Here is a 26,019-nt window from a genome sequence, read left to right on the forward strand (position 1 = left end):
AGAGATTTGTGCCATATATGGGGAGAACATCACGAGTGACAGTGCTGTTCGGCAATGGTGTCGTACTTTCAAGGATGGACGAACGAACATCCACGACGAGGCGAGGAGTGGACGCTCTTCAATTGTGACAAATGAACTGGTCTCCAAGGTGAACGAAAAAATTCGTTACAATAGGCGGTTCACGATTACCGAACTGTCAGACGTCTTTCCACAAGTGTCCCGTACTACAAATGAAGAAGTGTCTAGGGGCACAGCACTTCAACAATGACCAAGAGCTCAAGGACAGTGTTACTACATGGCTGAATGCACAGGCGGCAGATTTCTTTGACATGAGTATTGTAAACCTTGTTCGCAGATATGAGAAGTGTCTCAACAGAAACGGTGCTTATGTAGAAAAATAGCTTAGAGTTGTAAAAAAAGGTGAAGTGATCCCCTGTGCTATGCACCACGCCATGAAGGCATATACGGGTATAGGGGGTGTGGGGTTAGGGCCCCACACTTTCTTTATATAATAAAAACTCTCACAATGTCTTGTTGTTTCTTTCATACCCAAACGGAACTTACTTTCCGAATGACCCTCGTATATCCTGTGTGTTATATTTTGTGCTAACAAAATATAACACACAGGATTTTCCTGAAGTAACTTGGATTCTTGCTGTAACACGATTATGCCTTGTTTCCATATTAAACACACTATAGTTGCTAACGAAGGCAGTTTTCTTTTAATTAAAAGCACTTTACATGTTACGTTTCCACCCTATATCTCATGGATTCTTATTATTCGTATGGCATGAAAAACTATACGATCTCTCCCGATAAGATTTCTCCCTACCGTTTGGTAGGAGACCTCGTGGAAGTTCCACCTAGGACAATGGGCCTGCCTCTACGTTGGTGGCCCTATACTAGGTGTGATAGTACATGAGGTTTTCCGAGCTAGTACGAGTTCGTCTGCTCTGGAATATTGCTGGCTCGGGAAAGTCCTATGTTTGCTCAGCATCTACTGTTGTTATGCTGGGGAGAACTTGGCCAGTTGCCACGGTAAAATTACAGTAAAAACAGTAATCCCTGAGATTTTCCCATGTCACATAAGGCAAATGTAGGTGTGCAATGAAGTAAGTCTCAATGGCTAATGTGTATGTAGGTATACAAGTAGTAGGTATAAAATGTAAGACCACTAATGGTTCTTCCTTTTGGATCTGCGAAGTAATTCCTTAAGCTTGTAGGTTAGGTTGAGTGATAGGTATTTCAAGTGCTTTGTGCAATTCTTATTACCTTAGATTTAAACATGTCAGCATTTGCAGAATCAAAAGGAAGAATGGTGTATTACAAGAGATCGCTGTGAATATGGAAGCGAGATCTTATTATACACAGATGCAATCGACATTACAAGAACAAACTGGACTATTTGTTAGAAGAGTGGACGACTTGCAGGTGCAGTTCCAAAATTTAAAAATTCAACCTGAGCTTACTCATGGGATAAGTTCTCACATAGCGACTTCAGATAGAAGCTTAAATCCCGAAGCAGAATCATTCGAAATTCCAGTTACAGTGTAGAACCCATTCTGTATTAATGACAAAGACAGATTAGAACGAAGAAAGAGGCCTCGCGAGGGTTATAGTTCAGATGAATCCCCTCCAAGGAGAAAGTCGGACTTTAAGATGCCCAGAATGGCAGATATCGCACATATACCTAAATTTAAAGGCGATATAGAGGCACAATCTGATGAGAAATATCTCCGAGCTAATGCAGGTACCAGAACACTATCGGCATGAATTACTTCCCCGAGTTTTTACTGGAAAGGCAGAACATTGGTTAGCAGGCAACATGGATAAATTTTGCAACGTTCACCCACGCCCACAACAGGAGTACAGGCACTGGCTGCGTGCAACACACTAAACCCTGCAATTAGGTGGGTGGCAAAAGTCTACCCATACGTGCTAACTACTTATCAGTCGTAGAACAAGGACTCAGAATTATCTCAGGGCTTGCTGGGTGTAAAGAAAGGTTAAACCAAGTTTATATATCTATATCTATAATGCTTATTATAATCGTAAGACAAGGATGTCCGTTAGCACACTTACCGGTACCACGCACCTGTATTTACGCAAACAACTTTTGGTCTCTAAGAGATAAAGGGGGGCAGGGATCATTCAATTCATTCTTCGCAGTGAGGCGCCAGGGGGAGTATGGGGACCTAATTTTATTTTGGGCCTTGGTCGCCTCTGACGTCACGAGTTCCCCTGTAAAAGAGAGTAGGTTGCGCGTAGTACCCCCAACCACAGCCGGGAATTGGCCGAAACCAATCGGTACCCCAAATAGCGGGCGCTGGGTAAAAGGATTAAAGGATGCCGCAACACCCCCCTGCGTTAGCGGGGAATTGGCGAATCAACCGGTGTCTCCTATGAAGGGACGGCAGGTTAAAAAGGAAGGTCCGGATATTCCCAGACAAGCCGGGCAGGTAGAACCTGAGCACCTATCAGCCGAAGCGATCGGACCAGGTAGGTAGGTTGCTGCTAACCTCTTCTTCTTCTTTCTTCTTCCTCCTTCCTTCCTTCTGGGATGGCTTCCAGTCTTCAGGCTGGGAGGCCAGTTAACCCTGGATATTTGCTCGTTGACATCAGGCAGCCAACTGAGCTCCGGGCCTCGCTGCGCTGGCTTTATACTCGCGGTGGCGCATGGGTGGTGAAAATTTTAAGTACAAGTACACGTTGCTAACTCATTTTTTTACATATTGCAAACTCCGTACTGAGAATTATCAAGGTTATGACATTGAGAAAACACTAGTGGAAAAATCACTAGGTGCACGTGCTACCATGACTAAAACTGTGTGCATCCATACAATACAATTAATAATGAGTCACGCAGGACTCTGCAATAGTAAACAGTTTAAATGACAATAATTGATAACGTTTACAGACTACAGCAACCACGCAGGGTATAATAATAAGTGAAGCTAATAAACCTAGAGGTGGATCCGTTAACGTTTGCAGAATACATTTAAACAAAAAGAGCACGCCTCTCCGCTTAACTCTTTCATCCGATATTAAAAATAATATAGCGACCACGCAGGGTCTAATAATAATTGAATGGCGACCACGGAGGGTCGTTACACTTTGTTGATTATACCGATTTCTGTGATGGGTTCAAAGAGGAGTTAGCCTCTAAGAAAGCTAAGCAAAGACAATTGGTGGCTTTCAGAAATCGAAAGTATTCTCGCTTGGTGTATGAAAACATGGAAAGCTTTGCTTGGAGTGTTTACGCTGCATACAGGAATCTGGCGGAGAATTTCAGTGAAAGTGTGAAGTTCTTAAATAAATTATTGGACAATTGTCTTATCGGAGGAGAAGCCTTTGTCTAGCCCATGCTCCTAGGACAGTGTATGAACTAACTCAATTTTTGAAAGACTTTGACATCGACGATGAACCAGAGCCCTGGAAAAACAAAGAGGATTCACGAGTAAAGGAAGTTAATAGAGCTAAAAATTTTAAAGTAAGGAACATCGAAACTGGAACTAATGTAAGAGAGGGCTCTAATGGTAGGCCTTGGAGATATAATAGAGGTTGTGCACGATATGGTAATACTCGAAATGATGGTCAGAGAAATGCTTTCCTAAGAAACCGTAACCAAGGTAGGAGGTCACCAGGACCTAGAGAAAATAACCAAAACTCTGATGTTCCTAATTCTACTAGACCAAATCCTCCTCGAAACTTGGAAAGGCCTCCTGAGATAAGAGAAGACCTGACATCTGAACAGGAGGAAGCTATTGATACAGCTCGTGAGTTCCATCAGAATCAAAGGTCCCAATATTGTCAAACAAACTAGGACCTTGTCTTCTTGCTTCGTTCCCATTTAGGCAAGGGGCTTCGAAGGAGCGACTAATTTCAACAATAATAGATGTTCAAGAATTACAAGTTAATTTCTAGTTAACAGAGACAGAAGAAAGTTGGTTACAACAAGAGTTGAAATATGCACTTGAGTCCAGAACTAAATACAGATCTCCTATTATTCAGGCCAAACTAATGAACATTTTGGTGAATTGTGTTATTGACACAGGTAGTGCTCAATCCTTAGTCATTTAGTGTGAACTAAGTTAGTGGAAAACGTTCCAGGCATACGGATTCAAAAAGTACCAGAGATAAGGTTGGTTGAATTCTCTGCAAGTCACAGAAAACGAGTTTATGGAAGTCGTGGTGTTGAATTGGAAATTGGGGGAATGAATTTCAACACAGAAGTATTTATCCTCAGAGGTTTCGGAACGGACCTTCTATTAGGAATGCTTTTTCTTAAGCAGCATGAAGCCGAGATTAGCTTCAAGGATAATGAAGTAATTTTATACTTCGGAAGGACTCCTGAACATGAAGAGGGAAATCCCTTAAATATAGATATAGTACGCTACTTCCAAAGGATTCAAAAAGAGGATGATGAATGGATGAATAGCCCTAAGGACCTCAAAGAGAGGGTCGAAACTATAAATATATTGAATGATTCCCAAAAGCAGGGGTTGTTTGAAGTGTTGCTACGCTATTTAGAGGTGTTTTCTGAAAGACCAGGAACGATGGAAACTGCTGAATGTGAAATTATGTTGAAAACTTCTGAACCTGTCCACCAGGCTCCATATCCGTTACCACGTTCCAAGAGAAAGCCTTTGGAAAAAGAATTAAATCTATGGACGACGTGGAATATCATACAACCTTCCGTCTCTCCCTACCTGAATCCTTTACTGGTTGTCGACAAGCAAGACGGAAGCGTAGGACAGTGTTTAGATTTTCGGCAGCTCAATGGTATCATGATTATACCAAAAAGTTCAGTTCCGCCCATTGACGAGAGTCTTCAAAGAATCAAAGGTTCTCGATATTTTACAAGTTTACACCTATCATCAGGATATCTCCAAATTCCTTTAAAACCTGAGTGCAGAAAGTATACTGCCTTTTCTTATAAAGGTTGGCAGTACGAATTTTTGAAGATGCTTAATGGCCTGTCTAATGCTGTCATAAAATTTTTGGCCCCGAGACGGAAGAATATCTAACTGTATACATTGATGATGTTCTAATTTTTGATTCAGATTTCCAATCTCATTTGAGACATGTCGAAGAGGTCCTCCATAAATTGGAAGAAGTGGGTCTCAAAGTTAAATTAAGAAAATGTGATTTCGTAAAGGGAGAACTAGTATATCTCGGACATCTCATCTCTGGAGACACAATTAAGATAGATCCCAAGAAAAACGAAGCCATCCTTAAGTTCCTTCAACCTAAATGTAGGAAAGACGTTAGAAAATTTGTGGGATTGGCCAACTGGCGAAGGAAGTTTATTAAAACTTTTCGGCAAAGACAGAAACACTAATGAAGCTATTATCCAAGGTTTGTACATGGACTTGGAGTCAAGATCAAGAAACAGCTTTTAACCAGCTCAAAGAAGAATTAGTTAGTGCCACAGCCTTAGCTCAACCCAATCTGAACCAAGAATTCTGCATTCAGAGTGATGCCTCTACTAAAGGTCTTGGTTGCATACTGTTTCAAAAAGAAGGAAGTGAAAAAGCCATCATCCAATATGCTAGCCGAAAGCTAAAGGATAATGAGATGCATTGTTCTATTCAGGAGTTAAAATGCTTGGAAACATTATTTGGGGTAAATAAATTTGAAATTTATTTAAAAGGAAGACACTTTAAAATCTACACAGATTATAGAGGTCTAATTTGGCTACAAAATTCAAAGAACTGTAACTGTCGCCTTACTAGATGGTCATTAAAATTACAATCTTACTCTTTCGAAATAATTTACATTAAAGGAAAGGACAATGTAATTCCCGATGTACTCAGTAGGTATCCAGCAGATGATAACCATATAAAAGAAAATCCCAAGGTTTTTTTCATGTAAATTACATATGGAAAGAACGAGAAGAGCTAGAGACTGCAGAGAATTGGACCAAAGCACAAGAAACTGATATTTTTTGTCAGCCTATCATTAAGCTTCTAAACCGAAACTCGCAAGAAGACTCTCCTTTAGAGGCTAAGTTGCGAAAATTATACCAACTTCATGGAAACGTATTGTTCAGAAAGACTTCTGGTGACAAAAATTTATGGAAATTATGTGTTCCTGAGCAATTTAAAACCAAAGTTATAAAAGACAACCATGATGAGCAAGTACATTTTGGGTTGGGAAAAACTCTTAAGAGGGTTAAACTCCGATACTTTTGGCCAAAGTTAAAGCAAGATATAGCTAGGCATATCAAAGACTGTCTTACTTGTGCTAAAACTAAAATGGATAAATTGGGAATTCTTAAGGAAAAACTCCACATTAGTCAAAAGGACCCTCATGAACTATTGTCAATTTATTTAATAGGTCAATTACCTATCTCACAAGGTTATCAGTATATACTATCCCTTGTGGATGTAGGTACCAAGTTCGTATCAGTTTATCCATTACGTCGTGGAACTGCTAGAGAAATAGTAAATGTAATGGAAAGAGGTTTCTTTACTCATTTCCCTAAAGTAAAAGCCATCTTATCCGACAGAGGGACTCAGTTTACGTTTCACATATGGAAGGAATATCTTAACGTTAAGCAAATCAAATATTTCTTCACTACAGCTTACCACTCCAGTAGTAACTCAATAGAGAGAATAAACCAAGAAATAGTCAGACTGCTTAGACTGTTTTGCCATAGTGAACATCAGCGTTGGTCAAAACATTTAACAGACATTTCATGGTTGCTGAGCAATTCTGTGTCAGAAGTTACTAGATATGCTCCTTCGGAATTATTCCTTAACCGACCCGTGCCCAATGAAGTGTTGGACCATTTCACCTAGCCCAATGACGAAGCTGACCCTCAAATTACCAATTGGAACAAAAAGTTATTTCTCACTAAGACCCGTGATAGAAGAAAGTGTGAAAAACGCGAGTTTAAAATTAAAGTACATGCTCGGGAATTATGGGAAAATGACTTAGTGTTAGTGAAAAATCACAAGCTTAGCTCTAGAAAGACTAGAACTATAGCTAAGCTTTTCGAGGTGTTCATCGGCCCTTTCATTGCCACTTACCTTCGGAACAACACTGCCTTGATGGTTCATCCCAAGACGAAGCAAAATGTGGATCGAGCGAACTTCGATAATCTGGTCCTATTTCAGTGTTCCCCCGGACGGAGAAGTGAAATACTAGGGGAGATCAATGTGTGTTAAGTGTTCAAAAAATTTTCAGAGATTTAGAATTTGAATTAAGAACTTTAACTTAAAATTTCTTCAAAATTTTTCCCCAGGAGAGGGGCATTTGTAATGATCCTGAGAGATCATACTAATGTTTATTTACTCGGTGTATATGTAACCATTGTTATTATGTTCAAAGTTATTTTATTTACTTGTTAAATGTTACATGTGTTAATACCTGCTTTGATAATTGTGTTTATCAGTAGTAATTTATTATTATTCTGTTAACAAGGCTCTGTGTGGTCGCAAAGATTATGTAATATTTATCTTATAATTATACAGGGTGACTGGTAATTAGATGTATTCCCTGAAAGGGGTTAAAGTAGAGACAATTTGCAATAAATTTGACCATATGATACCCAGTCCGAAAATTAGTAGTTTTCGAGATAATCGAATTTCAATTGTTTTTTTAAAAAATGACAATTTTCCACATAAAAAGATGAATTGAGAAAATACTGCTCATTGCATGGAACTTATTTCAGAGTTTTCTGATAGCTAACAAATAAGTGGTTCGTTAAAAAAAAGTTTTTCCCAAATAACAATCACATGTAAGTAACGGGTGGGTCTAAACTTACAAGTGGTGATAAAAATGCACTCTTAGTTTACTTGCCAACGTATTAATAACAAAAATGATATGACACAAAGCGTACAAATTACTTAAATTACTTCCTTGTGACACCTGCTATCCAACAAGGTACAAATGTTGCTAACATACACATTTGTGTACAAGAAATAATACTTCATTCATCTTCATGTGAATGGAATCAATGAACAATATAATTAAATAACATTACACGTCTTGCTCAAAGGGGGCACCTCCGTTACGAATGCAGGCACGCAGGTTTTTACGGACATTTGGTCTCTTAACTCGTGATGTGATGGTGTCCTTGATGTGTTGACCAGCTGTTAAGATCCTCTTCCTGAGCTCTTCTTGCGAGTTTACCGGTGTCTTGTCATGTGGCTCCAAATGTAAAAGTCGCAAGGCGTCAAAACGATCGGGGGATCGAGCCATTACCTTCTGAATCTGAAAGCCTTATGGCTTGATCCGGTCACGTGACTAAACGTCATCAACTGGAGGCGAGATAGCCGCCATGTTTGATTAGCTTCTTCGGAATCAATGTTGGACCTTTTTAGTGAATATGGAATTGTAATGCAAATTTAAGAACTGTAATCGAGTTTACATGACGTGTAAATATGCTTAAATGTGGAAGAGGTATGATGTATAAGTCTTGTGTACTCAATTGCAGAGGCAATTACAATGAAAAAGGTAAGAGTAACATTCACATTTCTTCAAGATGTTGTTAAAAATGAGAAATTTTTAGGGCAATTCCATGTGATTCAGTCACTACGAAAATATACAAGTAACAAATGTATTATACTAAAAAATAAATAATAGTAATAGTTCATGATGTAAACATTTCATGTGTCCGAAATAGGCATCAAATATACTCGTAAATGTGGACAACATGTCAACATTTTTTTTAGAATTATCAAATAATTTACCCTGAATTACAAACGTTGGTTAATATTACGTCTAGCAAAGCAATTTGTTAGTGTAAATTTTATGCAAGCATTCGATAAATTATTCATATTATTTACACAAATTTTCAGTTTCAAAGTGTGCTTAATGAAAGAAAGCTATACAACGGGGCAAAGTTGATACATGTGTACATTTATTCTTATTTTATCCCGCTTTATGCTTCTTTATGCTAATCGGAGGCTAATGGAAGATATGTTGTACATTTAAATACAAAGGTGCGATGTTTAACAAGAACGTCGATGAAATATTCGTGTGTAAAACTATCCAAGAATATATATATTACTTATGTTTCAAATACAAATGTTTTCACACAGAAAGCATTTTGTTACCTAGCTATGTTAATATGAACTACAAATGTATTAATTTTTTAAAACTGTTTCATATGAACTGCTTTTTTTTTGTCTTTGTGAAGCTTCAATGTTCGTAACTTTGATTATTAAATCAGTGATAATGTTTATTGTTTCATAATTTATTAACATTCTTCACGATTTTTCTAACGGAATGTAAAAAACAGTGTAAGGAAATATTCCAAATTGTTATTTCCCAAGTGAACGTTAAAATGGAGATATTAATCTGCTTTTTTCTCAATGAAACTCTTAAGTTATTGTCACAAATCTTACTAACGACAATGAAAAGATTCAATTTGTTTATTATCTTTCGTTCAATAAAGTCAATAGGATCGAAATTACAATGTGACAAATTATTTACGTTTAGTCTTTATACACAGAAATGTAACATTGCCCTTGTACCAATTTCTTTCGCTTTTGCTGCAAGAATATAGAAATTAAGGTTTTGTATTGAGATTGTATAGGTACACAGAATATCTGCATTATCTGGTTGATTAATTTTGGGTAAACTTAAAGACAATTTAATTGATTAGGTAACTTGGAAAGTTTACGGTCAACCTAACATGTTTTTTATTTAATCAATTGATTTTACATACAAAAGTTCATACAAAAGCGGTTACGAGTTTTACTGTAGCTGACCAATATTCCCGACAATATTTTTCAAAGATATACAATGTTTAAATATTTCCGACAGGAAGTTTCTAACGGTTTTCAACTCTTTCTTTGTGCTATGGTAGGAATTTTTGTGGTGGCCATAGTGACTTCCTGAATGAAAATTTTGGTGTAAATATTCAATATTATACATTTTTCTTCTAACTATATTCGTCGGGAGGGTAAATGTCAAAATTTAACTTCATAAGAGAAATAAATATACCTTAATTATCTACGGTAAAATTACGTCAAGGAGTTTACAGCGTTAAGACGATCGCCTCCAGATGATGACGTCTTGACTGAGCGCTGTGGCCTGAACCTCAAGATGGTCTTGATCGAGCTGGGCAGTCATCATGCTGATAAATCATGTCACGTCTTGTAGCTAGAGGCACATCCTCTAACAACATTGCCATCCCGTTCCTCAAAAAATGTTCATAAGTGATGCCATTTAAGATTTCTGGCAGAAAAAATGGTTCGATCAAATGATTGTTGATTACGCCCATCCATACTTCTGCCTGGGCGTGCGACAGTGGCTGGATGAAAATTACCCAAAGAAATGCATTGGCCGAGGTGGCCCGATTCCCTGGCTGGCTCGATCCCCCGATTTGAAGCCTTGCGACTTTTACATTTGGAGCCAGATGACAAGACACCGGTAAACTCGCAAGAAGAGCTCAGGGAGAGGATCTTAACAGCTGGTCAACACATCAAGGACACCATCACATCACGAGTTACGAGACCAAAGACCTGCGTGCCCGCATTCGTAACGGAGGTGCCCACTTTGATCAAGAAATGTAATGTTCTTTTGATTTGATTTTGATTTTAAAATTTTGGGTGCGTCAGCACTAAGGCTACTTTGCACCCGTCACACTATACGGGGTCCAGCCACTTACCGTTTCACATAACAACTCTAACGTTGCTTAATTAAAATCATAAAATATTAAAATGTTCTGACTTTCGTTAAAAGTCGAGGCTGCAAATAACACTCAGCACAAATAAGGACAAAACAAAGGACAACACAAACAAAATTATACTGGCCATGGGGCCAGTCGCCAGAGCCTCGTTAGTCTTCAGTCCAGGTTGTACTAACATGGAAGTGAGGTTGACATTTGGGTGTACTACGTGGAAGGTCACCCCTTACACCCCAAGTGTAATGTTCTTTAATTGTATTGTTCATTGATTCCATTCACATGAAGATGAATGAAGTATTATTTCTTGTACACAAATTTGTATGTTAGCAACATTTGTACCTTGTTGGATAGCAGATGTCACAAGGAAGTAATTTAAGTAATTTGTACGCTTTGTGTCATACCATTTTTGTTATTAATACGTTGCCAAGTAAACTAAGAGTGCATTTTTTATCATCACTTGTAAGTTTAGACCCACCCGTTACTTACATGTTATTGTTATTTGGGAAAACTTTTTTTTTCAAGAAATCACTTGTTTGTTAGCTATCAGAAAACGCTGAAAAAAGTTCCATGCAATGAGCATTTTTTTTCAATTCATCTTTTTATGTGGAAAATTGTCATTTTTTTTAAAAAAAATTGAAATTCGATTATCTCGAAAACTACTAATTTTCGGACTGGGTATCATATGGTCAAATTTATTGCAAATTGTCTCTACTTTAACCCCTTTCAGGGAATACATCTAATTACCAGTCACCCTGTATATTAACGTTTATCACACGTTTAATATAATAATATGTATTTATCGTTGGTTCCTTGAGCACGTAGTTCACTCTACTGCCCTAGAGATAGCCTTGCCTGCTCCAGCATGGTTCCACGTAGTTCGCATGAACGGCGCTAGAGGCGCTACTTGAATCGAGGCTATATAACCAGCCGCGGAGCAGATATTCTTCTAGTCGCTTTGAGGTCCGCTCACGATAAAATCTCTCTTACAAACTGACCTGGAAGAAGGAGCACTCCGCTCTTGCGAGAGGCCAAGCATCCTAAGGAAGGAAGGAAGGAAGATGCTCTCCGCTCTTGCGAGAGACCAAGCACCCTAGAGAAGTTGTCCTCTGCCTACGGGCGAGAGAAGCTGCACTCCGCCTTCCAGCGAGAGAGGTTGAACTCTGCCACTGGCAAGAGAACCCACTCCACTTTCGAGTGAGAGTTATCCCACTCCGCTTATTGGCGAGAGAGATAAACTCCACTTTAGAGTGAGAGGACCCGCTCTGCTTGCTGCGAGAGGTTTCCTTCTCTATCAACCTGCGGCATCCCGCCAGGGAACGTGGCATTGGGTTTTCTGGGCAACCCCCCAGAAGGTAAAATTTCAGGTCAGACAAAATACTACTGCTATCGTGAGGGTGACCTTAATAGATTCCCCTTTGTTCCCCAAAAGCCAATAGTTCCCTGTACAAAGCCTGCAGCTATAGAAGCCGGCACAAGGACAGCACATTCCTAAAGAGATTCGACGGCAGAGGGCAGCAGCAGCAGTGTTCCTGTACTCAGTTTACATCAGTTGGAGAAGCCATCCTCTCCCCCCCTTTTTGTGTGGCAGTACATAGCTCAGCGAGTGTAATATCCTACGTGGGCGTGTGCTAAAATTACAACGTTTACAGTGTATCCAGTTTTAGTCATTAAACTTTCTCTAACTTTAGACAGTGTACTTTTTCCCGAACCCTGAGTGAAATAGTCTCTCATGCCACCGCTGGTGAAAATGTTAGCATAGTAGGTAAAACTTTGCAATGCGTTTGGTACTACTGATTGGTCGTTGCCAAGCTAGTAGACTTGCATCCCGCTGACGTACTCGTATAGGTGTAGTAGGCACCTTTCTCTAGCAGGACGTTGCACATGCAGCAGATAGTTGTCAGCAGGTAGAGATTTCATTATTGCCTTGCAGTCTTAATCCTTTGCTTGTTCTGTTTTCCAACGGGATATCTTCTCTTGACCTTGACGGAGGATACAATTCCTTGTCCTGAATTTCTTCTATCTCTGGATCTCCTTCCTCTGCTCGATAACGACTTAGTACATCTTCAGCAACATGGAGTCGACCCCTGAAATGTTCGACTTTGTAAAAATACATTTGCAGCTTCAGAGCTCACTTGGTTAGTCGAGCATTCCAATCTTTACTGGTTTTTAATCATATATAATTTTTATGGTCCGTGTAAATCATAAATGGAATTCCATACAGATAGATTTAAGTGTTCTATGCCGAATAATACAGCTAAGCACTCTATTCCTTCAGTGGTGTAATTTTGTTAGTTAATCTTCAGCTTACGACTGGCATATTGTATTACAGCCACTTCAGATAGATCACTGTTTTCTCCAACCTTTCCTTGAATCAATATGGCCCCCAGCCCAATCTGGGAAGCATCACAAATCAGACCAAAAGGTTTTCTGATTGCGCCAGTGCCGGAATCTGGATCAATTCTTGTTTCAACTTCTGGAAAGCTTCTTCATGGTTGAGCTCCCTCTTCAAAGTGTTTCCTTTTGTAACCAATTCTTCTAGAGGAGCAGTTTAAACAGCAAGATCTCTTACGAATCTTCTACACCAATTCACCAGTCCAAAAAAATTCTGTACAGCTTTACGATATTTTGGACAAGGAAACTTTCATATGGCAGAATCCTCTTTTGGGCCCACTTGAATTGTATGACCAGATACTAAGTGTCCCAGGTACTTGATTTCATCTTTGATTAACTCACTCTTCTGAAGTTTTACCGTAAATCCTTCTTGACTTAGTCTTTCCAGAACATATTCTATATGTTCAAAATGGGAATCTAGATGATCATCGAAGATTATAAGATCATCCACATAAATCGTTAAGAATTCTTCGGTATCAGGCTCAAAAATGTTATGCATGGCATGCATAAAAATAGCCAATGCGTTAGCTAGGCCGAAAGGCATTCGTGTATAAGACCATGATCTTCCCTTGTAGGTGAAAGCTGTAAATTCTTTATGTTCCTTGGTTATGGGAATTTGAAGATAGCCTGCGACTAAGTCAAAATAGGATAAGTATTTCTTGCTCTAAATCTTTGAAGAGCTTCTGGCGATATTACCAGCTGATTTAATTTCCGAAAATCCACACATGGCCTTACAGATCCGTCTGGTTTTTCTCCTGCCAGCAAACGATTCAAATACGGAGAATTGCACCGTCTAAGTACTCCCCAATCTATCCATTTGTTCAGTTCCTTTTCCATTCGTTATCTTTTGGAGAAAGGTACTGGATAGGGGTTACAGACAACTGGATTCAAAGAGCTTAGCATTATGCCACATTTAGAGCTTCTTCAAATCCAGGCTTTGTGGAGAACGTAGATCGGAATTTCTTTAGTAGTCGGTACAGCTTATCCTTTTCTGGTTCCGTTAGCCAATCTGTACTGAAAGCTTGAGACGTAATATCCTCCTCTGTAGAGTCCATTAGTCATCAGCTATCTCTTCCTTCGCTAGGATATTAATCGAGCCAATCTTATCCTTGATTGTATCCACTGATCCTTGTGAGCATATAGGCAAGAGTGACCCAGCTATCTCATAGCCTTGTACAATCAGATATATCTTGTCGGTTCCAGTGCCCAATTTAGCCTTTCATTTCCTAAAGAACGCATATCCAAATATAAGCCCTGTCTCCAAATTCCTTACTACATACACCAGATCTTCGAACATATAATTGGAGATGTTAAACAGGATTTTTCTTCATCCCAACATTCTTGTCCTTTCTTTTCCAGCAAAGTTCCTCAGTTTAATGACAGGGAATTTCTGCAGCTTGAGTCCTGGTAACCTTTCTCTTAATTGATTCCAGGTTTTTCCACTCATGACTGTGCATTCGCTTCCAGTGTCAGGGGTACAACTTATCTTTACCCCTAAGACATCTGCTGCTATTTCATGTATTCTATTTGTATTGTTTTTAAACCATGCTGTTGTTAGTTCTTCTCCTTGAGGAGTGTAGAAATCCTAAATTAAGACTCCTAGGTCCTCCTCTACCGCTAGGTCTAGGTTTTCTTGTTCTCCCGTCGGTACATCTTTGCTAGTTGTAGATCTGAGATATTTCTCAACAACTTCTTGGAGTTTAAATATGTAGATTTTGTGCACTGTGCTTCCCATGGTGGAGCACAGGGATTCATTTGATTCTGGTCAATCTGATTTACTCCCTCTGTTTGGCAGCTACTATCAGTTTTGTTCCGATTCTTAAGGTTAGTCCAGTGAAAGTTTGGCTTCTGATTGAAGTTCCTATTTTTACCAAATTTTCCTCTAGCCTGTCCTGTGTTTTGCTGAGGATTTTGTGTATTTAGATTTTGTATGTCCAGCCTAATAGAGGTTTGTCTGACTCGGGGTGGGATAGATTTTCTCTCTTCCACTTTATTATTTCCTCATTGCGCCAGTTCCGTAGCTTCATAGCGGCTTAAGAAGTAAGCCAGTCGATGATGATGGGATCTCTAGTCAATATTAACTGCCTTACCCTCAGAGGTAATTGTCCAGTGATTAAATTAATAATTTGCATTTGGTCAATTTCCTCTATTAGGTTGCAGAACGATGAGTAGATTTCTCAGCAATAGTTTTCCATACTATGGTTTATATTCCTCTGATATTTACGGTTCCTCAAGACTTGTAGTTCCCGTAGTTTTGCTTCTCTAGAAGCGTAGTGTTTTTTAAAGTCGGAACAGAAGTGTTCGAATGTTGATCATTGAGTACCACGATTTAGCTCGGCCTGTCATCAGGAAAGGTATTATCTTTAAAGCAAACTTATGGAATATACACATCATGTCAAATCTATCCCTTAGCTCTTTCAGATACCTTTCGGCAGATATGGTGTTGATCTCTTCATTGAATTTTGCTAGACAATTTATATCTGACATTCGTATCTTTATCTTGTTGTCATTGCAATTTCTTTCCTTTGATCTCTCGATCGTAGGTGAGAAATGCTCTTCTTCATGCCTCCTAGGTAATGGATGGATTACTGATAGATCAGATTCCGAATCATCGTCTTCCCCTTGAACCAGCCGTTCGTCTAAAGGATTGGGTTGTCTATGAGTTTGCCATTGCTTTACATTGGCAACTTGTTCCTTTAACGTGTTTACCTCCTTTTGGGTTTCCTTTATTCTGTTTTCCGTAATCTATAACGAAGGTAAGTTCTTTGTCCATTCCGTTTTCAAGTTAGTTAACTCCATGGCTTGAGTTTCTTTTTATCTTTCCAATTCTGTAATTCTTAGATCTTGTCCTTTCCTTCCTGCTTCGCAGGGTTCCCTTTGTTCCTGTACTTCAGCACGGCAGTTATTGCTGATAGCAGCGATTTGTTGGTATAACCGATCTTCTCTTTCTTGTGATCTTTTCTCTCCTTCTTTCTCCTTTTCTTCCTCTCCTTTTCCCCTTTCTTTTACTTCTCTTCTTCTTTTCGCTCTCTTTCTCTCTCCTTCTCTTCATCTTTTCGTTCTATTTCTATCTCCTTCTCTTCTTCTTTTCGTTCTCTTTCTCTCTCCTTCTTTTCATCTTCTCTTGCTCTCTCCCTCTCGACTCTTTCTTTCCTTTCTGAGTTAATATTCTCTATTAAGGAAAATAGGAGAGTTGTCATGTCTAGAGAGGAAGTTAGAGATGTAATTTCTGGATAACTTCTCTGGTCTGCTCCACAGAAAATATATCTTATGTAGTCTTTCCTGAGGTATCCGGAACGTCACTTCTTAACTGTTCCGTTGAAATGTCTCGATTGCAATCATTAACTGGACCTCTTGGTGCTGTTATTTGGTATAAGCACACATCACACATGAAATCGTCTGATGTCTATGCTTCGGCGCTAAGAGTTTTAGTAACACTTTGTTTGCATCTAGAGCATTTAATTAAGTCTGTCTGCTCATTCATAGCTTTACTACAGCTTCTCAGGCTTCTATCCATGTTTCTGATGAAATCAGTCTGTAGTCTGACTTATCTTTTTTTCTTCTTCGGGTACTGTCAAGGTTGCTAGAAATTCCCTTCCCTGTCACGTACTCACGCGTCCGGCTCCTTTAGACTCCACAGGTATCGTTACCTTCTAAGATAGGACACTTTTCTTAAGGCTTAGGTAACACCTGGTCCGTTGCCAGCAATACAGGTAGAAATCGTCCGTTCTTAGTCCTTGAACGGCTCGTATCTATTTATTGATTAATTTTTATTCGATGCTGTTTCTGTATTCTCTATCACAATCTCTGTTTGATATCACCAGCTTTATATAATACCGCTATTCCAAGCTGTAGCGTTTTGCGTAGATTATCTTGAAGTTGCTGCTGCCTGTGAAAAGATAAAATGCTTTTTAGCGGTGAGAGAAAGGTACCCGAGTTAAAACCACAGGTCGCCATAATACAGTGATTATCAGGTCAAGGTCCTAGTTGGGTTTAGGTGAAAACCTCATTTCCTTTCCAGGTTTCCGAAGTGATTCTCCATCCGCTAAGTCGTCTTCCAACGGATGAATACCATGTTGGCGGGACTTTGGTCGAAGTGCATACGAGTGAGAACCACATATTACTCCGAATATCCATCGGATTTTTCTCGTTTTTATAATGGAAGACTGTTCATTTCGTTGCTATGCGACTTTAAGCTCTTTGAGGTAACTAAGGAATAAATTAAGCTTTTTGCCTTTCTGGCTATTCATAATTTATAAATAATATATCTTTGAATTGTCTTAATCCTCTAAACTGATAATTATCTTTAATATTAGTAGCATAATTAGTTTTGCTACAATATAATTTTCATGTTTTTAATATTGATCCTTCTAACGTTGATATTTGGAAATCGCCCGTAATAGAGGAGCGTCCTGAATAAATAAACTTGATAAATAGGCGTTCCTATAGGTGAATCCTTATAATTGTTTTTACATGAAAGTAACTCTCGTAGAGGGGTACCTGTCATGGTGCTTCCCCAAATTGATAGTTTTAAATATCTATATGGACGAACTTTTATTTTTGATTTTATATTTTTATTATTTTTTCTTCTCAGCATTTTTTCTTCTTTTCATTGAAACACAATATTCAACTAGGACAAATAATACATGAAACATCTTGAAAAAACTTGAACTATAAGAAATCCCTTGATATAGGTTTTCATTTCTGAAGCAGCTCTTCTCTTCGGTCATTTGACCAGTTAAACATTTTCAGATTATCAAGTTTTATCTTACAGATTGCCTTATTAAGTCCAAGGATCTTCTAATGTAGCTACATTATTCTCTACCAGTGCTACTACATAAGGTCCATCATAGCAATGGAATAGCTTGGCTATGGATTTGTCAGCAGCTGATCTGAGTTTATACAATTTCTTCAATACCAGACCATTCCTTTCTAATGAAACAGGTGCTTTGTTATCAGAGTTTCTACGCTTATCCTTTCGTGTAGAGTTGTTGAAGATTGCTTGGAAAAGTTTATCTTCCCAACTAGTTTCTTCATCCTTAGGCCAGTTTAGATGTTTAAGTATACTAACCGGTACAGGTTTATTGTAGAACAACTCCACTGGAGAGAATCCAGTTTCTGAACAGATCGAGGGTTAACAAACTTGGACCAGTCTTCATGTGTCTGGTTACAGAAGGTTCGAAGTAGCCTGACAATTTCTTGATTTATCCTGTCGACGGGGTTGCTAGCAGAATGGTACGGCGTAGTATGTATAGCTGTTATGCCTTGTTTTTCGAGGAAGTTATACCACTTTCTTGATGTAAACTGGCTCCATTCGTAACACTGTGTTTGACTGAAGCATGCTTCGCTATAGTCTACATGTAACAGTTCGTTCACCTCTTAGAAAATTTTCTGCAATTTCACTCATACTTGCTGCTGTTCAAGTTTGTTCCTTTATGGTACGATTATTGAAAATCGTCTCGAGCTATCCACACACATGCACTCAACGCGATCCACTTCGTTACTACGGTTAGCAGCAGCAGCTTTCAAACTGGGAAAAATTAATAACCAAAGACACCGCTAAACACCACCACTGTCGGTTTCTTTTTGGACAGGCCTTGTACCTCATTCTATATTACACTAATGCCATGGTTTATTTACCTACAGGGTTAAAATTCAGGCGCCAGCCCCTTTTCCTCACGAGCACTGGCGTATGCGGGATTTTGTTTTCGGGAGGGTCTATATATATTACACATACTGTGCTCGTTATTTTTTAAAAAGATGATAATGGAAATTTCTAAAAGCAATCTAGAAATATTAAAAGAAATAGCACTGAATTTGAAAATTCAGGCAGCTGTTGAAAATTTTCAGGCGTCCTGTATTTTCTACCCCTGTTTATGCATACATTTTCTGATCAATACGGGTCCTCCCCGATGGCGCAGTGGTAGCGTCGTCGCCTTGTAATCAAGGGGTACCGAGATCGATACCCGGTGGAGGCACATAGTGGTTCGGTTCCCACTTTAAACTGTAGGTCCAGTTGCGATTAGCCTTACTGTGCATAATGTGGACTCAAAACTCCAAATCAATGAATCTGATCAATATGCAATCAAGGTTCACCTAAATTTTCAAGATCAAAGACCCGAGATAAAGGTGCCCTGGAATTCCTAGAAATACGGTATTTAAATGTCATAATACCTTTGCTGACGTATGCCTAAAGATTTTGTATCTGTGCACTTTGAGATGTACATGTTAAATAAATGGATAGGGGCCTTGAATTCTGATCTCGCCCAGGCCCCGCAATCAATATAGATTGAATAAGTGTGATTGATGTACGTTGTTTATTTTACTTCGCGTTTTGTGTATCTTGGCTAATTTGCGAGGAAGGGGATGAGTGATGAAATGATGAAATTGATGAATGGACATACAATGGGTTCGGGAGCTATACATCTAGGTTTTGAAATTTGGTTATATACTTATCTTCAATATCCAGAAGGGTACAAATAAACCTTGAAATATATCTCCCTAAGCTGCTCTCCGCAGCCACACATCTCCCATGTGCGATGTGTGGTGTTCCCAGTTAGCAGCGAGTGTTCGGAAGACAACTCGTTGGTATCTATAGGAACTTTCAGCCCAAAATTTAAACGGTTACTAGTGGAACACTCGCAGTATTTCACAATCAGGGATGAAATTAGTTCCAACTCTTTGGAATGACAAATTTATTGGTCATTTGGCCTTAGGACAACCATCTTGAATTATCACAGGCAAATACAAACATTTATGTATATGTTTACACTCACAGCACTTAGATAAGATAACATTCTACTTACAATATCTTGAACTCATCTTTGGTATGTACACAAGCACTTTATACCAGACTTGGGGTCTTTGTTACACACAAACTTTTGAACTATAATGGCTCTGTTTCATGGGGGAAAACCTAATTTGCTGGCACAAAAACACACAATCCCATGCTTCCTGTAGCCTCTACAACCTATTGAGGGTACTTGTGAAGATAAATGGGTATAGCACTCTTCGATTGAGATGGATTCCTGTCCCTATGTATCTGATTGTCCATCTTATACAGTCACGTGGCCACGCACGAAATGTTCGTGACAAGGATAATCAGCATTTTCCGTTTTTATCACTTTTTAGCACGCCCGAATACCGTCGATTGGCAAGGATAACGTTTCTGGCTGTTATCTGCCATTTGAGCCCATACTAGGCTTTTGAGGGACTCTGAATCACTATATCGGCAGTTCCCTGTAATTTCAGGACCATTGTACTCACTCACTATGCTTCTACATAACACGCTACTTGGACACGATCTTTACTCCTTGAAAGCTAGTACAGAATAGAAGTTCAAGATGGCTTCCTACACATTTAATAAAGCAAGTTTCCATCCAGGCCATGACTTCATGCCTAGGGAGACTCCCATTGGCTGAATCAAGTCATGGGTGGCTTGGTTTAAGCAGTTCCAAGTCTCGCCACCAGGTGTCAGACTAGGATGGAGTTCTTCAACTGTTTGATTGTTTTACTCCAAAAAACATCGATTTTTGGGGTTTCTTAAGCACAGTTATTATAACTGGGGTAAACGAATGGTATTTTCAAGGAAAAGGGGTTATTCTGAACCTAAACAAATGTTCGCTTGAACATACGTGAGTAAATAAAAATTGTGTATGATAAACAAGTTATAGCACATGGTGCTTTGTATGCAAAATGGCTTGGTTCTGGATTTTGTCTTTAACATGATTTTAAGCTGTTTATTATGGTTTTTAGGCATTACTCTTAATTTCCGCTAATATTGATACTACGCCAAATGGCTTCCCATGTCATTTTAACATGGTAGCCTTTAGCCTTGCACTTGAATGGAATAGTGTGGTGCTTTGTTTGTATTTGGTAATGTATGGCCAATCCTTGATTGGTCATAGACATTCACAAACAACCAAGCCAAGGGATTCGAACCCGGGACCCTTGGCGTCGAAGCGCGATGTGCTAACCACTCGGCCACAGGGTCCGGCCTGCAATCAATATATTGCTACGCCAATTGATAACAATGCAACAATAACCGTCTATTCCGCCCTGGACCCCTTAAAAGAGCTAATCCATAGAGCATAGTTGTCATCTGCTAAAAGAACCATATAGCTATTGTTCATATTAAAGAGTGCAATTGTAGGTTCGGTGAGGTACCCGACTCTGAAATTCGCCCCTCCCAACAGTAATTTCTGGATCCGCCACTGCTTTGTGACAAAGTAAAATCGTTGAATTTTGAAGAGTGACGAATAAATTTGCGGTAAGTACGTGCAAGCAATGAACCGTAATATTTTTTGACTGCTTCACTTATAAGGCAAAACAAGAAATAAAATTGGGTTTGTTCCACGATTCGAGTTGTTGCCACAGCCTCCTGATGCCAACGAGCAAGGGAAAGCTTGAACTCGATTGTGTTTTGTTGAGGCAAATTGAATGTGGATTATATAACTTCAGCTAAGCTAATTTCCATGTTTGTAACTTTTTTAATTCTGAAATGTGGTTAAATATATGTCAATGTTCATTTTTGATTGTTTGTCTGTCAGCGCCTGACAATCAGATTAAGATCCTTTATATCTCGTTAGAAAAGTATTTTGCAAAATGCTTCTGATTATGTTTCTTTAGTATTCCCTGTGAAATCGATTGGTTTAGATTGCTGACCAGAACAGACAAATGGACGGAATTCACAGTTTTTTAAACCTATGACGTTTGCATTTTAAATTCGAATGGTTTCGGATATATGGAAGTATTACAATTTGTCCATTGTTAACTTCCAATTGTTTGACCGTCACAAATATAATATATCAAGTGGATTTAAACTAGTATTCACTAGGTTGCCATTCGTAGGAAATTTTAGATCTTCACATTTCCCATTCTTGAAGATGTCTACAGGTTACTTTTAATCGATAGTTGCCTCGCAAAGCCAGACTGAAGTACAAACTAACATATCGCTTTTCCTGTTTCTGGAATATCAATAGTTGACACGGATGGACGGGTTGACAGCCAACCAGACATATTATGAAATAGGTTTGTTCACTAAAAACGAATATAAAAGAGGATGCATAGATAGGCTAATCGTGATTGGATCAAAAAGTCAAAGAGGAAGAAGGTAAGATGGAAACAGTGGAAGAAATATATAAGAAAATAAATATGCAACCAGATTGAGAAATAAAGAAACATAGGAGAAATTAAGAAGAAAATAAATGCATGAACAGAGGAACAAAGAAAGTCAGAACGGAATAAGGAAACAGAAGAAGAAATAAAGAAGGAAGTAAATAAGGATACAGAGGAATAAATGTATAAATGAATGAAAAAGATGAAGAAATGGAGAAGGTAAAAGATAAGGAACCACAAGAACAAATATATAAATAAATATTAATAAGAAGAAGAGAGAAAAAGAGGAAGAAAAAAGAAAGAAGTAAATTAACGACACAGGGGAATAAGTATATAAGCAAATAAAAAGAGGAGTCAGTAAGAAAGGGGAAGAAAGAGATAGGATAAAAGAGGAGTAATGTCTCCAAAGTAGAGATCACCTACATATATTTAGTTCCATAGGCGTCAATTTAAATAATTTGAGTGGAGGCAAGGCTATAATAAACCATAATATATATATGTAAATATATATAAAATATCTGTTCCTTTAGATGATTTTTTTTGGGGGGTAGAATGTGCCTTGCCCCACTTAAGTGGACGCTTCTGTCTTGTACTAACCTTATTGAAATTCTCTGACACGTCGTTGCTCTTCGTGTCGGCTCTTCTGAATACTCGGGTGCATGAGAGGAAACATTTCCAATAATGTACCAAGGTCAGGAACCAGTGGAGATTTACGCAAGAAATTTATTTCATAGATAAATTTCATATCCTGGAAAAACCTAAGACAGCTACTGTTCAAGATTTAGTTACTTGTAAGTTTTGGCAGAATTGACACATCTCATTTTTTTTCTAACAATGAATTTTTAGGGGTGACAACACTCAAGGCCCTAAATCTTATTCGTCCATCGAAATAAAGAAAAATAAAATTTCCCTTCAGGGTTTTCTTTTTCTTTTTTGGGGAACAGAGATAAGAGTAACGAACGAACAATGCCTTCTGCATAAGTAAGATCGGAAAGAATAGACTTTTGAGCGGACGCTCAAAAGTAAAATTAACTCTCTGGCTATCTGTAAGCGTTAAATCCGAATGTGTTTCAGAAGGAATTAAGAAGTTTGCAGGAGAGGATGGAGAAGCGAAAAAAAGGAATGACAATATACATCAAGCAAGAATGGAAAATTATTTTGTATAAATTTTTCATGCCCTTTTTTCCCTCCATTTTCTATTTTTTGCCTTTTCCCCTTTTAAGAGGGCGGATTCATACGGCTCGAGCTCCTTCAATGAATGATGGTTTCTAGGTGGGGAAAGAGACTCTCTGAATTTTTAATGAAGAAGGATTGTTGGGGAGTTTTTCAAGAAGATTTCTCTTAAAATCCTCTCAAGATTACCGTGATGAGATTCCGGTCTTTCGGAGATTCTTTTTCTAGAGCATAGAAATCCCGTAATCCGTCGAACAATAACAGGCACAGAGGATTGGAATTGTGTTAGAAAAATGAGCATTTGATTTTGATAATGTTCCGAACTGGACTGAGAAGGTTTCTTGAAAAATCTCTTCGCAAGGCAATGAAAAAGAAAACGGTTCTTGTATTTTGATGGTTCATCCTCTACGTCAAAGGTGCAGCTTCCTTGCTTCAGTTTTCGTTCAAAGGGAACAGTCACTGACAACTGATTCTTGTTTCATACCACAGCGACACTTGTCTCATGAAAACAAACCTTCAGAACTAAATTCAATCTTTCGTATCGGAGCGACACGGTGCGTGTACTCTTTTGCCTTCTCGCAGCACGAATCTGCAGTGCACCTTGACTTTATTTCCACCACCTTCCTGTGCCGTATATCTGAATCGAAAGGATGCTGGGTTGTACTTGCCACTTTTCCCGCGAGATGCCAGGTCGAAAGTTACCCACAGCGCTCTGCGTGGAAACGTCACCCGCCTGTTGCGTCAATTTGTTAGCAATCAGCGAGAGGGAATTTCGTCGGGAAAAATAAGGCTGCTTGTTATGTTTCTTCAGGTTTAAATCATCGTAGTTCATAGAAACTAATTTTGACGAGAAAACAAACAAATCTATACTCTGTCCCAAATTTCCCTGGAGCAAGGCCGCGCATAATGTCAAAGAAGCGGGGGGAATCGAGTGGGCAGAGCGGAGCAGTACACGCTGCTCGAAGGCTGGTAACTGAAATCGCATTCCTCCTCTCCACGCAATCCAGTTTCCTCTCGCGTGTTCATTGATGTATCCGTCTCGCGTCACTACTTGCGCAGAAACTTGTTTCGTTCGCCTGCTTCAGAGATAACCTGGACAGAGTATAGTCATTTTTATGTGCTAAGGCGTGTTCGTTTACCATTGTAATGCTCTATTATATCTCGTAAGTCCACCAGAGAAAGTTTAATGAAAAACCAATCGAATCAAAATAGGAGTTGCTATATAACTCGTACACTCGTAAGTAAATGCATTACAAAACATTTTAATATGAAAATATGAGCTATGCACAAAGATTTAACCCGATTTAATAACATAATTTACGCCACCTCAATAAGTATGATGTCGAAACCTTAGGAAGATTTCAGACCGAAACATCAGGCGATAAGCGACTCTCGATAGGCGACAAATGACAAAAGACAAGAGCCCGTTTAGTCAATGGAAGCATTCAGGCCAAAGCAACAGATAAGTGATAAGCGACACGTCTCTCTTGGCAAACGACTCCCAAAAGTGAATGCAATTTTTTAAACCGGAGCGACACGACAAGCTGAACGTATCGCTGTCGCTCGCGTGTCGGACTGGATTGTTTTCTCAATACCATGCATGGTGTCGCTTCGATGTGTTGTTCGCGCATGTGCGGTGACTGGTGAATGTTTTGCTTCGGACTAAAGGGGTCCATGTCGCTTATTGCTTGTAACTCCGATGTGAGTTATCAGGGGCCCCGCGCGACACATGAGCTATACATGTCGCGTATTGCTCCGGTGTTCAATCTCCCTAAAAAAAAAAGCATTTCGCTACCAACAGACCGAGGCAACACGATATATGCTATTGCGAAAACCGACCAGCCTGAGTGACACATGCAGCTTGCCGCGTCGCTTCGGTTCGAAAAGTTGCATTGATTACTGAAGGTTCGCTTCCAAGCGGCACGTTTTGCTTGTAGTTTTGGTCAGAACAGAGAGATTTGACACCGAAGCAACAAGCGATACTTGCCATTTTGAGGATTTCACCCATGCAGGCTGTTTTGCTGCTGAGGCAGGTTTAAACGTTGGCTGACTGGTCCATTTGATCTGAAAACTTCCTTATTTGAGGCGACAAGCGAAACGGGGCCCTTCAGTCTGAAGCAAGAACAAAAACAAAGAAATAACCGATAACCGTGAATGCGCCATCAACAGACCGAAACGACATAATGGACAGAATTGAGAAAACGGCCCAGTCCGAGCGACACGCGCGTGTCGCTTCGGTTCGGAAGGTCTCATATATTTCTAATGGTTGGTTTCCAAGCGACACGTGTCTCTTGTCGCGTGTCTGAAGTCGTTCAATGAATTTTCATTCCACAAAGTTCGTAAAACTGAATCGTTATCTTTATGAAACGTGCGAACATATTTTCTTATTCCGATATATCACAATTTGATTTCTTTTGTTGAGCAACCGCCGGTTTTAAAATTAGTCTAGGAAGTAATTTAAGATGTGACTAGCGAGTCTCCTAAACATTGGATATCGCATAGCGTACCCAATCTTTGGGTCTCACACAAATTTACAAAATTTCTGCTCATATTTTCACGATACGTCTCCACGAAAGTGAACTAAATCATATTAGACAGAAAAGTGCGAATACAGTGGATTATGCATGCCGTAAAAGATGGTTTCTGAATAGGTTGTCAGCGCTCGTGTCGGCAATCCGAGCTCTATCGTGTCGGAA

The sequence above is a fragment of the Lepisma saccharinum genome, chromosome 5 (assembly GCF_977018435.1).
Source record: "Lepisma saccharinum chromosome 5, izLepSacc3.1, whole genome shotgun sequence".
Lineage (NCBI taxonomy): Eukaryota > Metazoa > Arthropoda > Insecta > Zygentoma > Lepismatidae > Lepisma > Lepisma saccharinum.